The sequence below is a fragment of the Ovis canadensis genome, chromosome Y, assembly GCF_042477335.2.
Source record: "Ovis canadensis isolate MfBH-ARS-UI-01 breed Bighorn chromosome Y, ARS-UI_OviCan_v2, whole genome shotgun sequence".
NCBI lineage: Eukaryota > Metazoa > Chordata > Mammalia > Artiodactyla > Bovidae > Ovis > Ovis canadensis.
The window spans coordinates 8,408,161-8,423,082 of record NC_091271.1 but is presented as its reverse complement, the minus strand read 5'-3'; the positions used below and the strand labels follow the sequence as shown (position 1 = coordinate 8,423,082).

The 14,922-nt window shown below is 39.4% G+C and overlaps 1 protein-coding gene across 9 annotated transcripts in view; it reads left to right on the top strand.

Annotated features, from left to right (window-relative positions):
- LOC138431431 (zinc finger Y-chromosomal protein) overlaps positions 1-14,922 on the top strand; it is a 125,917-nt gene that overhangs the window by 39,270 nt on the left and 71,725 nt on the right. For 3 of the 9 annotated variants that reach the window (XM_069573581.1, XM_069573582.1, XM_069573586.1), the window contains exon 2: positions 14,768-14,835. The exons of 5 other annotated variants lie outside the window; for them this stretch is intronic. The gene's annotated coding sequence lies outside the window, so the exon portion shown is untranslated. Of the gene's footprint in view, positions 1-13,832; positions 14,836-14,922 lie in introns of those variants that run through there. One more of the 9 variants, XM_070289555.1, reaches the window with a different exon arrangement.

Here is a 14,922-nt window from a genome sequence, read left to right as displayed (position 1 = left end):
GCTGTTGCGTGCTGGTGGCATATCTGAGCACTGGGAGTTGCCCATTAGGCACATAATCTGTGGGTTTTATTTTATTTATTTGTTTCTCCCTTTTCCTCCTGGTTATGTTTCTCTTTGAGATTCCAAAACTCCCCACAGACCTGCCGCCCCCCACCCAACCCCCATGACAGGGTTTCCTGGTGTTTGGAAAGTTCTTCTCTTTTAAGACTCCCTTCCCAGGAGGGTCTCCCGTCCGTCCCCCTTCTGTCTCTCGTTTTATCTTTTCTATTTTGTCCCACCTCCTTTCGAAGACAGTGGGCTGCTTTTCTGGGTGCCTGATGTCCCTTTGCCAGCATTCAGAAGTTCTTTGGAATTTGCTCAGTGTTCAAATGTTCTTTGAATTTGTGGGGAAGAAAGTGGTCTCCCTGTCCTGTTCTTCCGCCATCTTAGTACGATCCCCTGGCCTGTAGTTTTATTCTTCTGTGGCATCTTTCTTTTGTTTTGCAACCTGGATGATGGTGGCTTTAAAGTATGCGTTTGGGAGTTTCCCCATCTCTCAAATTTTCTGGACAAGTTTGAGTAGGATAACTCAGTCCGCCTCTAAATTTTTTGTAGAATTCAAAATTCTACCAAATATTCTTTTGTAGAAAGATTTTTGGTTTGTTGAAAGATTTTTGATGATTTCTCTTTTCATGTCAGTGTTGTATGGAAAGATACTTGCTATAAATTAATTTTTCTTAAGTTTGTTAAGATTTGGGACATATGTTATGGTCTGTGTGAAAAATAGTCCGAAGAATGAGGATCCTGTTGCTTTTGAATGAAGTATCCTGTTGCTTTTGGATGGTATGTGTGTTAGATCCATTTGATCTGATGTGTAGTTCAAATAGTGTTTCCTTGTAGGTTTTGTATTTGGATGATCTGTTAAAAGTTGTAATATTGAAGCCTCTGGAGACTTACTAATTATTTTATTATATTTCTTCCTTCAAACAAATACTAATGAATTTGAAACAAGAAATACATTACAATAGTAAGACCCCACCTTTTAATATTTGCTTAATGTATTTAAGTATGCAATGCAAGATACAGTGTTGGTTTTATACGTACTTTTATGTATGTCTGGATGCATTGACCATTTATCATTATTTCCATGAACAGAGGAGCCTGGTGGGCTGCAGTCCATGGGGTCGTTACGAGTCAGACACGACTGAGCAACTTCACTTTGACTTTTCCCTTTCATGCATTGGAGAAGGAAGTGGCAACCCACTCCAATGGTCTTGCCTCGAGAATCCCAGGGATGGAGGAGCCTGGTGGGCTGCCATCTGAAGTCGGATACGACTGAACCGATTTAGCAACAGCAGCAGCAAAGACCTTCTGTTCCATTTTTGAGCTACTGTTGTTTTGTCTAATGTAAAGCTACCTGTATTTTTTTAAATTTCCGCTTGAAAGGAATATCTTTATCCACATCTTCACATTTAACCTTTGTTATCCTTAACTCGTGCGCTGAGTGCCCTGTAGGCAGCATATAGTTGGTAGTTGAGTCTTTTGTTTTTTCTTTTTCTTTTCTAATTGATCTAGCCACTCTGTCCTTTGATTGGCAAATTTACTCTATTTAACATCAGGGTGGTTAATGATACTTGAAGACTTAGTTTAGTATCTTACTCTTTGCTGGATTTCTTTGTTTTTTCCTTCTTTTGCTGCTTTCTTTTGAAATGGCAATCCACTCCAGGACTATTGCCTGGAAAATCCCATGGACAGAGGAGCCTGGTAGTCTACAGCCCATGGGGTTGCAAAGAGTTCGACACGACTGAGCGACTTCACTTCACTTCACTTTGGGAACTGATGACTTTTCATAGTGGTAACTTTTTTCTCTTTTACCTTTTGTATATCTACTGTAGGTTTTTGATTAACAATGTGAGGCTTAGCAATAATGTCATGCACCTAATGACCTGTTTTAAGCTGATGCCAACTTAAAACTTTATTGCATAGAAAAGGTCTGTTCTTTTACTCCTCACATTGATGTTTCTGTTAGTGCAGTTTATCTTTCTTATGTTGTATATTCATCTAAAAATTGTAGCTAATGTTATTTTTAATAGTTTTTGTCTTTGATTTATAGAATAACTTATTATTGTCCTACATGTCCTTCAGAAATGAAGGAAAGATAGAATTTACCAAACAGATGCAAAAGGGTTTGTCACCAGTACAGCTGCGTTATAATAAATGCTGAAAGGAGTTCTTCAGGCGAACGTGAAAAACAGCATGGGGAGGGGAGAAATGGGATAAATTGGGAGATTGGAATAGACACAGACACTACTGAAAGTATGAATACAGTGTATAAAAACATAACTAATGAGAACTTACTGTAAGACACAGGGAACTGTACTCAGTGCTCTTTGTGACCTAAATGGAAGGAATTCCAAAAGGAGGAGGAGGTAAATGTACACATACAGTTGATTCACTTTGTTGTGCAGTAGAAACTAACACAACACTGTAAAGCAACTATTCTCCGATTAAAAAATTTTCTTTAAGTATTAGCTTCTAGCTTACATTGTTTCTTCTGAGAAACACATCTATATACTTGATGGGGATTACATATTAGAGAAAATTTTCTCTTTGCTGCTTTTAAAATTCTGTTTTCCTTTTAGAAAGTTGAATTATGTGTCTTGAGATCATTTTAGGATGATCTCAATTTCATCATTTAGGGTGAAATTCAGGGGATATAGGACATTTGGATATCTAGATGTTTACAGGTTAGAGAAATCATTAGTTCTTTGAAGCCGTTGTTCCCCTATTTCTCTCCTTGTTTCCTGGGATGCCAGTAGTATGTAAGTTGCATTCTATAATGATATCCCATAGTTTTTGTTTTATCTCAGACTAATATATATGAAGGTCATGTTATCAAATTTTTTTCTTCTCCTTAATCCATTTTGCTGTTGATGCTCTCTGTATTCTTTCAGAAATTTGTTTGGTTCTCTCTTATGATCACTGTCTTGCACTTCCCTTGTTTATGTGTAGCTTCCGATGTTTTGTTTAGTTTTTCTGTGTTTTCTTTTAGTTCACTGAACTTGATTTCTTAATTCTTTATGGCATATTGCAGATCTCCATGTCTTTTGGGTTGATTACTGGAAAGTTACTGTGTTCTGTTGGTTGTCATGTGTCCTTGATTTGTTTTTAACATATTTAAAATTTTTATTCAGTTTTAGTTGAAGGATAATTGCTTTACAATATTAAGTTTGATTTCTGCCATACATCAACATGAATCAACCATAGATGTTCATATGTCCTATGAATCAGTGATAGATACACGTTTCATCTCTCGAACCTCCCTACCTTTTCCCTCCCCATCCCACTCTAGGTGGTCACAGAGCAGTGGCAGTGTTTTTAGTGTGAGAATTGTAGAAAACTTACTCTACCATGATGTATCCAAATTAAACTTTTATTAGAGGTAATAAAATGAGTTTTGAAGGGAAATTTGAAGATGACTTAAATAGTACATTATTTTTGTTTTTCTTATGCTCATAAGACATTTTCTCAATTATCTTTTTATAGTTGGAGTTTTGAGAGGAAAAAGAAGACAAGCTAGAAAGCTTTGGGAGAGGAAGCAGTGACAATATATTTAGAAGTATCTACCATATTTTTATGATTGAACAATATTTATTACTATACTTACCATGACCTTTTAAAAAATAAATTTATTTATTTTAATTGGAGGCTAATTACAATATTGTAGTGGTTTTACCGTACATCAGCATGAATCCGCCACGTGGGTATACATGTGTTCCCCATCCTGAACCCCACTCCTACCTCCCTCCCTGTACCGTCCCTCTGGGTGATCCCAGTGCACCAGCCCCAAGTATCCTGTATCATGCATTGAACCTGAACTGGCAATTTGTTTCACATATGATAATATACGTGTTTCAGTGCCATTCTCCCAAGTCATCCCACCCTCTCCCTTTCCCACAGAGTCCAAAAGACTGTTTTATACATTTGTGTCTCTTTTGCTGTCTCACATTACAGGTTTATTGTTACCATCTTTCTAAATTCCATACATACGTGTTAGTATACTGTATTGGTGTTTTTCTTTCTGGCTTACTTCACTGTGTATATAATAGGCTCCAGTTTCATTAGCCTCATTAGAACTAATTCAAACATTCTTTTTAATGGCTGAGTAATACTCCATTGTGTATATGTACCACAGCTTTCTTATCCATTCATCTGCTGATGGACAGATGGTTGCTTCCATGTCCTGGCTGTTATAAACAGTGCTGCGATGAACATTGGGGTACACGTGTCTCTTTTCAGTTCTGGTTTCCTCAGTATATATGCTCAGCAGTGGGATTGCTGGGTCATAAGGCAGTTCAATTTCCAGTTTTTTAAGGAATCTCCACACTGTTCTCCATAGTGACTGTACTAGTTTACATTCCCATCAACAGTGTAAGAGGGTTCCCTTTTGTGTACACCTTCTCCAGCATTTATTGCTTGTAAACTTCTGGATAGCAGCCATTCTGACTGGTGTGAAATGGTACCTTGTTGTGGTTTTGATTTGCGTTTCTCTGATAATGAGTGATGTTGAGCATCTTTTCATGTGTTTGTTACCCATATGTATGTCTTTGGAGAAATGTCTGTTCTTTGGCCCATTTTTTTATTGGGTTGTTTATTTTTCTGAAATTGAGCTGCAGGAGTTGCTTGTATATTTTTGAGATTAGTTGTTTGTCAGATGCTTCATTTGCTATTATTTTCTCCCATCCTGAAGGCTCTCTTTTCTCCTTGCTTATAGTTTCCTTTGTTGTGCAGAAGCTTTTTAAGTTTAATTAAAATTAAAATTTGTCCCATTTGTTTATTTTTGCTTTTATTTCCAATATTATGGGAGGTGGGTCATAGAGGATCCTGCTGTGATTTATGTTGGAGAGTGTTTTGCCTATGTTCTCCTCTATGAGTTTTATAGTTTCTGGTCTTATGTTTAGATCTTCAATCCATTTTGAGTTTATTTCTGTGTATGGTGTTAGAAAGTGATCTAGTTTGATTCTTTTACAAGTGGTTGACCAGTTTTCCTAGCACCTCTTATTAAGGAGATTGTTTTTTCTCCATTGTATATTCTTGCCTCCCTTGTCAAGCATAAGGTGTCCAAAGGTGCGTGGATTTATCTCTGGGCTTTCTATTTTATTCCATTGATCTATGTTTCTGTCTTTATGCCAGTACCATACTGTCTTGATGACTGTGGCTTTGTAGTAGAGCCTGAAGTCAGGCAGGTTGATTCCTTCAGTTGCATTCTTCTTTCTCAAGATTGATTCGGGTATTCGAGGTTTTTTTGTATTTCCATACAAATTGTGAAATTATTTCTTCTAGCTCTGTGAAAAATACTGTTGGTAGCTTGATAGGGATTGCATTGAATCTATAGATTGCTTTGGGTAGTATACTCATTTTCATTATACTGATTCTTCCGATCCATGAAATGGTGTATTTCTCCATCTATTAGTGTCCTCTTTGATTTCTTTCACCAGTGTTTTCTATATATAGGTCTTTAGTTTCTTTAGGTAGATTTATTCCTAAGTATTTTATTCTTTTCATTGCAATGGTGAATGGAATTGTTTCCTTAATTTCTCTGTTTTTTCATTATTAGTGTATAGGAATGCAAGGGATTTCTGTGTGTTGATTTTACATCCTGCAACTTTACTATATACATTGATTAGTTCTAGTACTTTTCTGGTGGAATCTTTAGGGTTTTTTATGTAGAGGATCATGTCATCTGCAAACAGTGAGAGTTTTACTTCTTCTTTTCCAGTCTGGATTCTTCTTATTTCTTTTTCTGCTCTGATTGCTGTGGCCAAAACTTCAAAAACTATGTTGAATAGTAGTGGTGAAAGTGGGCACCCTTGTCTTGTTCCTGACTTTAGGGGAAATGCTTTCAATTTTTCACCATTGAGGATCATAGTTGCTGTGGGTTTGTCATATATAACTTTTAGTATGTTGAAGTATGTTCCTTCTATTCCTGCTTTCTGGAGAGGTTTTTATCATAAATGGATGTTGAATTTTGTTAAAGACTTCTTCTGCATATTGAGGTAATCATATGGCTCTTATTTTTCAATTTGTTAATGTGGTATATTACATTGATTGATTGGCGGGTATTGAAGAATCCTTGCATCCCTGGGATAAAGCCCACTTGGTCATGGTGTATGATCTTTTTAAAGTGTTGTTGGATTCTGATTGCTAGAATTTTGTTAAGGATTTTTCCATCTATGTTCATCAGTGATATTGGCCTATAGTTTTCATTTTTGGTGGCATCTTTGTCTGGTTTTGGTATTAGGGTGATGGTGGCCTCATAGAATCAGTTTGGAAGTTTACCTTCCTCTGCAATTTTCTGGAAGAGTTTGAGTAGGATAGGTGTTAACTCTTCTCTAAATTTTTGGTAGAATTCAGCTGTGAAGCCGTCTGGACCTGGGCTTTTGTTTGCTGGAAGATTTCTGATTACAGTTTCAATTTCTGTGCTTGGGATGTGTCTGTTAAAATTTTCTATTTCTTCCTGGTTCGGTTTTCGAAAGTTGTACTTTTCTAAGAATTTGTCCATTTCTTCCAAGTTGTCCATTTTATTGGCATATAATCGCTATAGTATTTTAACGATCCTTTGTATTTCTGTGTTGTCTATTGTGATCTCTCCATTTTCCTTTCTAATTTTACTGATTTGCTTTTTCTCCCTTTGTTTCTTGATGAGTCTGGCTAATGGTTTGTCAATTTTATTTATCCTTTCAAAGAACCAGCTTTTGGCTTTGTTGATTTTTGCTATGGTCTCTTTTCTTTCTTTTGCATTTATTTCTGCCCTAATTTTTAAGATTTCTTTCCTTCTACTAACCCTGGAGTTCTTCATTTCTTCCCTTTTAGTTGCTTTACGTGTAAAGTTAGATTTTTTATTTGACCTTTTTCTTGTTTCTTGAGGTAAGCTTGTATTGCTGTGAACCTTCCCCTTAGGACTGCTTTTACAGTGTCACACAGGTTTTGGGTTGTTGTGTTTTCATTTTCATTTGTTTCTATGCATATTTTGATTTCTCTTGATTTCTTATGTGATTTGTTGATTATTCAGAAGTGTGTTGTTAATCCTCCATATGTTGGAATTTTTAATAATTTTTCTCCTATAGTTGATATCTAATCTTACTGCATTGTGGTCAGAAAAGATGCTTGGAATGATTTCAGGCTTTTTGAGTTTACCAAGGCTAGATTATATCCTGGAGAAGTTTCCTTGTACGCTTAAGAAAAAGGTGAAATTCCTTGTTTTGGGGTGAAATGTCCTATAGCTATCAATTAGGACTAACTAGTCTGTTGTATAGGAGAAGGCAATGGCACCCCACCCCAGTACTCTTGCGTGGAAAATCCCCCGGACGGAGGAGCCTGGTAGGCTACAGTCCACAGGGTCGCTAAGAGTTGGACGCAACTGAGCGACTTCACTTTGACTTTTCACTTTCATGCATTGGAGAAGGAAATGACAGCTCACTCCAGTGTTCTTGCCAGGAGAATCCCAGGGATGGGGCAGCCTGGTGGGCTGCTGTCTCTGGGGTCACACAGAGTCGGACACAACTGAAGCGATTTAACAGCAGCAGTCTATTGTATCATTTAAAGTTTGTGTTTCCTTATTAATTTTCTCTTTAGTTGATCTATTCCTAGGTGTTAGTGGCGTATTAAAGTCTCCCACTATTATTGTGTTATTGTAAATTTCACCTATCATACTCGTTAGCATTTGTCTTACATATTGTGGTGCCCCTATGTTGGATGCATACATATTTATAATTGTTGTATCTTCTTGTATTGCTCCTTTGATCATTATGTAGTGTCCTTCTTTGTCTTTTCTCACAGCCTGTGTTTTAAAGTCTATTTTATCTGATATGAGTATTGCTACTCCTGCTCTCTTTTGGTCTCTATTTGGGTGGAACATCTTTTTTCAGCCCTTCACTTTTCAGTCTGTATGTGTCCCCTGTTTTGAGGTGGGTCTCTTGTAGGCAGCATATATAGGGGTCTTGTTTTTGTATCCATTCAGCCAGTCTTTGTGTTTTGGTTGGGGCATTCAGCACATTTACGTTTAAGGTAATTATTGGTAAGTATGATCTCGTTGCCTTTTACCTTATTGTTTTAGATTCGAGACTTTTTGTGTTTCCTGTCTAGAGAAGATCCTTTAGCTGGTTGGAGAGCTGGTTTGGTGGTGCTGAATTCTCTCAGCTTTTGTTTGTCTATAAAGCTTTGATTTCTCCTTCATATTTGAATGAGATCCTTGCTGGGTACAGTAATCTGGGCTGTAGGTTTTTTCTTTGATCACTTTAAGTATGTCCTGCCATTCCCTCCTGGCCTGAAGAGTTTCTATTGAAAGATCAGCTGTTACCTTTATGGGAATCCTCTTGTGCTGTTTGTTGGTTTTCCCTTGATGCTTTCAATATTTGTTCTTTGTGTTTGATCTTTGTTAATTTGATTAATATGTGTCTTGGGGTGTTTCGCCTTGGATTTGTCCCGTTTGGGACTCTCTGTGTTTCTTGGACTTGGGTGATTACATCCTTCCCCATTGTAAGGAAGTTTTCAACTATTATCTCCTCAAGTATTTTCTCATGGTCATTCTTTTTGTCTTCCTCTTCTGGGACTCCTTTGATTTGAATGTTGGGGCATTTAACACTGTCCTAGAGGTCTCTGAAATTGTCCTCTTTTTTTTAAGTTATTTTCTTTTTTCCTCTCTGATTCATTTATTTCTGCTATTCCATCTTCTTCAGCGATCAATGCAAATAAATAGAGGAAAAGAACAGAATGGGAAAGACTAGAGATCTCTTCAAGAAAATTAGAGATACCATGGAAACATTTCATGCAAAGATGGGCTCTATAAAGGACAGAAATGGTATGGACTTAACAGATGCAGAAGATATTAAGAAGAAGTGGCAGGAATACACAGAAGAACTGTACAAAAAAGATCATCATGACCCAGATAATCGCGATGGTATGATCACTCATCTAGAGCCAGACATCCTGGAATGTGAAGCCAAGTGGGCCTTAGAAAGCATCACTATGAACAAAGCTAGTGGAGGTGATGAAATTCCTGTTGAGCTATTTCAGATCCTGAAAGATGATGCTGTGAAAGTGCTGCACTCAATATGCCAGCAAATTTGGAACACTCAGCAGTGGCCACAGGACTGGAAAAGGTCAGTTTTCATTCCAATCCCAAAGAAAGGCAATGTCAGGAAGCACAAGCTAGAATCAAGATTGCTGGGAGAAGTATCAATAACCTCAGATATGCAGATGACACCACCCTTACGGCAGAAAGTGAAGAGGAACTAAAAAGCCTCTTGATGAAAGTGAAAGAGGAGAGTGAAAAAGTTGGCTTAAAGCTCAGCATTCAGAAAACGAAGATCATGACATCCGATCCCATCACTTCATGGGAAATAGATGGGGAAACAATGGCAACAATTTCAGACTATTTTTTTGGGCTCCAAAATCAGTGCAGATGGTGATTGCAGCCATGAAATTAAAAGACACTTACTCCTTGGAAGAAAAGTTATGATACACCTAGACAGCATATTCAAAAGCAGAGACATTACTTTGCTGACTAAGGTCCGTCTAGTCAAGGCTGTGGTTTTCCCAGTAGTCACGTATGGATGTGAGAGTTGGACTGTGAAGGAGGCTGAGTGCCGAAGAATTGATGCTTTTGAACTGTGGTGTTGGAGAAGCCTCTTGAGAGTCCCTTGGACTGCAAGGAGATCCAACCAGTCCATTCTGAAGGAGATCAGTCCTGGGTGTTCTTTGGAAGGAATGATGCTAAAGCTGAAACTCCAGTACTTTGGCCACTTCATGGGAAGAGTTAACTCATTGGAAAAGACTTTGATTCTGGGAGGTATTGGGGGCAAGAGGAGAAGGGAACGACAGAGGATGAGATGGCTGGATGGCCTCACTGACTCGATGAACGTGAATCTGAGTGAACTCCAGGTGTTGGTGATGGACAGGGAGGCCTGGCGTGCTGTGATTCATGGGGTTGCAAGGAATTGGACACAACTGAGTGACTGAACTGTTTTTCTGCTTCACTAATCCTATCTTCTGCCTCCATTATTTTACTATTTGTTTCCTCCAGAGTGTTTTTGATTGGGTTATTCATTATATATTGACTCTTTTTTACTTCTTCTAGGTCCTTGTTAAACCTTTCTTCCATCTTCTCAATCCTTGTCTCCAGGCTATTTATCTGCGATTCCATTTTGTTTTCAAGATTTTGGATGTTTTCACTATCATTATTCAGAATTCTTTTTCAGGTGGATTCCTTATCTCTTCCTCTTTGGTTTAGTGGCCATTTATCCTGTTCCTTTACCTGCTGGGTATTGTTCTGCCTCTTCATCTTGTTTATATTGCTGTGTTTGGGATGGCGTTTCTGTATTCTGGCAGTGTGTGGAGTCGTCTTTGTTGTGGAGCTTCCTCGTTGTGGGTGGGGTTGTACAGGTGGCTTGTCAAAGTGTACTGGTTAGGAAAACTTGTTTCAGTGTCCTGGTGGAGCTGGATTTCTTCTATCTGGAGTGCAATGACGTGTCCAGTAATGAGTTATGTGATGTTAGTGGGTTTGGAGTGACTTCGGGAAGCCTGTATATTGAAGCTCAGGGCTGTGTTCCTGTGTTGCTGGAGAATTTGCATGGTATGTCTTGCTCTGGAACTTGTTGGCCCTTGGATGGTGCTTGGTTTCAGTGTAGGTATGGAGGTATTTGATGAGCTCCTGTCGATTAATGTTCTCTGGAGGTTGGAGTTCTCTGATGTTCTCAGGATTTGGACTTAAGCCTCCTGCTTCCGGTTTTCAGTCTTATTTTCACAGTAGCCTCGACTTCTCCATCTATACAGTACTGTTAATAAAACATCTAGGTTAAAGATGATAAATTTCTTCACAGTGAGGGACATCCAGAGAGGTTCTCAGTTACATGGGGAAGGGAAGAGGGAGGAGGGAGTTAGTGGTGACCCGAATGAGTTGAGGTGGAATCCAAAGAGGAGAGAGCAACCTAGCCAGTAACACATCCTTATGTTTGCTTCACAGTCCGGACCACTCAGAGATGTTCACGGAGTTACATAGAGAAGAGAAGAGGGAGGAAGGAGACAGAGGTGGCCAGGACTATAAAGGGGGGAATCAAAAGGAGAGATACAGATCCAGCCAGTAATGAGTTCCTTAAGTGTTCTCCACCGTCTGGAACACACAAAGAGATTCACAGAGTTGAGTAGAGAAGAGAAGGGCAGGGAGGAGATAGAGGTGACCTGGTGGAGAAAAAGAAGAGTCCAAAGAGGAAGAGAGCAGTCAATCTAGTAATCTCACTCCCAAGTAAAAATGGCTACTGAAGATCGGGTTCTTAAAGGTACAAAATTGACAACAAATATCAAAATGCAAAGATTAGAAATCTAGAGTACAGGTTGGATTTTCAAACATACAATATTAAAGAAAAGAAAAAATGTCACAAAAATTATAAAATATATATATATGAAATTTGCTGATAAAAAATAGGGTCGCTTTTCTTTCTGCAAAGTAACAGTAGGTTATAAAAATTAAAGAGTAATAGAGGACTTAAAATTAATAAAATTTTTTTAAAATGATAGTAAAAATATATCTAGGACTTTCTCTGGTGGTGCTGTGGGCAGTGTGGGGGTCAGTTCATTTTTGGCTAGTTCCTTGGCTTACATTTTCGGCTAGTTCCTCGGCTTATATAGGCCCCTTCCTGTGTAGTCGGTACTAATGACAGGATTTTACTCTATTGCACCTGTCACTTCCGAGGTGGTTCCCTCTGTTTTAGCTTCTTCTGTGTGCTGGTCTCCTCAGTGTCTGATTTCCGCCCTGACAGAAGGTGGTGGTGGACACCTTTTTAGGCTCACTTGTTCAGTTGCGCTGTGGGGACGGAGGGACGCTGCAAGCAAATAACACTTGCGTGTGCTTGCAGTGCCTCAGCCACACTGGGCCTGCCCCCACTCATGGTGCATGTGCCCTCCCTGCCCACACTGCTCAGGCTCAAGATTGCTCCGCCTGGAACCATCCGAGGCCGGCCCTGGACTGCATGCACCTCCCAGGGTCTAAGCCGCACAGGTTCAGGCACTCGGGTAGTCCTCAGAGGCTCAGACTCGGTTTTGTGCCCTTCCCACATCTGAGCAGCTCAGGTGATAAGGTGTTTGGCGAGTGCAGTAGTTGCGACTTTAGCCTCCCCCGTCCCTGCCGCTTGGTTTTCTGGATGTACAACCAGCGCTCCTTCTCAGGTGGATGTTGACTGTCCAGAACCCCAAGAAGTTTTAGCAAAGAAGCCTGCTTGCAGTTTGGTAGATAATGTCTCTCTGGGACTGCAATTGTCCCCTTCTGGCTCTGGCTTCCTGTCACCTGAGGGGGATGGCCTGCAGCCAGCCAGCTCTGTTCAGTCCTTTGTTTTGTGAGCAGGCCTGATGGTGTCTTAGGTTAGGGCTTTTCGCATACCTCTAGTCAGTCCTTAGTTCTGTGAGCAGGTCTGGCAGTGTCTTAGGTTAGGGCTTTTCGCGTGGTAGCTATCCCATAGTCTAGTTTGCTAGCCCAAGTTAGTGCCCTCAGATGGACCAAGGGGCGTTCAGGCCGGGTCCTTACTCTAAGCAGTGCAGCCGGTGCCTCCTTGCCCAGCCCCCACTTGGCTAGTGGCAGGTGCAGGCGTCTGCTCTGCTTCTCCGCTGGGGGAGTTACCATTTGGCATGTAATCTGTGGGGTTTAATTATTTATTTATTTTTCTTCCCGGTTATGTTGCCCTCTGTAGTTGCAAGGCTCACCACAGACTCGGTAGTGAGAGTGTTTCCTGGTGTTTGGAAAATTCTCTCGATTTTTAAGACTCCTTTCCCGGGACGGAGCTGTGTCCCTACCTCTTTTGTCTATTGTCTTTTATATTTTTTCCTGCCTCCGTTTTCCTGCCTCTATACTTTTTCCTACTTCTTTGGTCTTTTATTTTTTCCTACCTCCTTTCGAAGAACAGTGGGCTGCTTTTCTGGGTGCCTGATGTCCTCTGCCGGCATTCAGAAATTGTTTTGTGGAATTTACTCAGCGTTTAAATGTTCTTTTGATGGGTTTGTTGGGGAGAAAGTGGTCTCCCTGTTCTATTTCTCCGCCATCTTAGGACTGCCCTTGCCATGATGTTTCTATATGAAGCATTTGGAATAAAAGTCATGAAATAGATTATCTTTTGAAAATGGATTGGAAATGTCTTAGGGATGACATTTTGGAAATTAATTCTTTAATATAAATTACAATAGTTTTTTTACTTGTGGATTTGTTAAGCACTGTGTGGTTAAAATGTCAAACATTGAGACATACATCAAGAACTGTGACATACACTTCAGAAGAAAAAAAGAATGAAGTGGACTCTCACCAGAGGGAGGAGTTTTTTAAGAATTTTCTTTTTATGGGGAAGTACATGTAAGAGATAAAACAGATAATGATACAGAAAGGTCTTTCCATATCTGAAACCAGGGATAGAGTTTGGGTCCTGTGGAGATGATGTATATTTTTGACTGTTGAGAGACACAAACAGATTGGTGTTGGTGGTAGAAAGGAGGAGAAGATGTATTAAAGGAAATTAAAAGAATAATGGAGGGATTATCAGAAACAGATCTTGGAGGCTTGTAGTCCACAGGGTTTGAATATTGTTTAGAGTCAGCAGGGAGCCATTAGCATGTTTTGCATTAAGGTCTGACATCATTAAAATTATGCTTTAGAAAAGGAAGTTTACAGTCACAGATACATAAGGAGAAGGAGAGGGGCATGGCATTCCTTGAAGGACCACATAGTGGAAAGAAGCAGAGGAAATATGATGTAGAGCCTTTTGAAGGATTCTGTAGAGAAGGAATGGGCAAGGAAGAGAAGGTATACTAAATTTATGGTTGGATACTTTGAATAATTTCTATGGTCTCTGGGCTGTAGGAACCCAGTTGTTGTTCCTAGTTGTTTCATTTGTGGCTTTGGATTATTTTCTGGTAAATGTATTCTAGCCATAGTGTACCAGTTTGATGGTTAAGCTTGCAGACTTTGATTGGTTGATCTGCATATCAAAGGTGGACTCAAAAAGGAGACTTGCTTTCAGTAGGATTTACCTACATGTGGGCGGGGCAGTTCCTCCAGGATCAAGGACCTAAAGAGAAAAATATACTTCATTACACTACATTATTTGAAATTTTAACAAGCAGACATTCTGTATATTGTCAACAAAAATAATGCTATGTGTGATGGCAGGATTGAAGGTGAATTAAGAGAGTGGAGATAGGAAAAACCAGCCTTAAGTTTGTGTGGTACTTGGTGCTAAGAAACTCCAATACTTTGGCCACTGATGCAAGGAGCTGACTCGTTTGAAAAGATCCTGATGCTGAGAAAGATTGAGGGCAGGAGGAGAAGGGGATGACAGAGGATGAGATGGTTGGATGGCACCACTGACTCAGTGGATGTGGGTTTGGGTGGACTTCAGGAGTTGGTGATGGACAGAGATACCTGCAGTTTATGGGGTCACAAAGAGTTCGACACGACTGAGCAACTGAACTGAACTGGTGCTAAGTAAATCATGCTTTCTGCTCCCTCTTTCTACGCACTTGTTTTTCAGGCATGTGCTAGGTACTTTGCATTCTTGTATTTTAACTTCTTTTAAATAACTGGCTATTTCTTCTACCATAGATTAACTTTTGTAGATGACCATCATCTTTATGTTCAAATGTTACTATTTCAGTCCCTAGGAGAAAGAGAAACTCTTGCTTATGGTTTCAGACATCCTACAAGTAGAATCTTGATTTTATTATGTTCAAAGATGATTTTTTTTTTTCCTAGCTGCTACCAAATCATTTGTTTCCTGGAGAATATAGATACACTCTGAGAATTATTTCTGCAATCAGAAGGTCAGTGAAGGGAAGTGATTGTAAGCTAAGCAGAAATCTCAAGCATGTTTATCATTGTAATAAAATTTTTATCTTTTACCCTTCTGT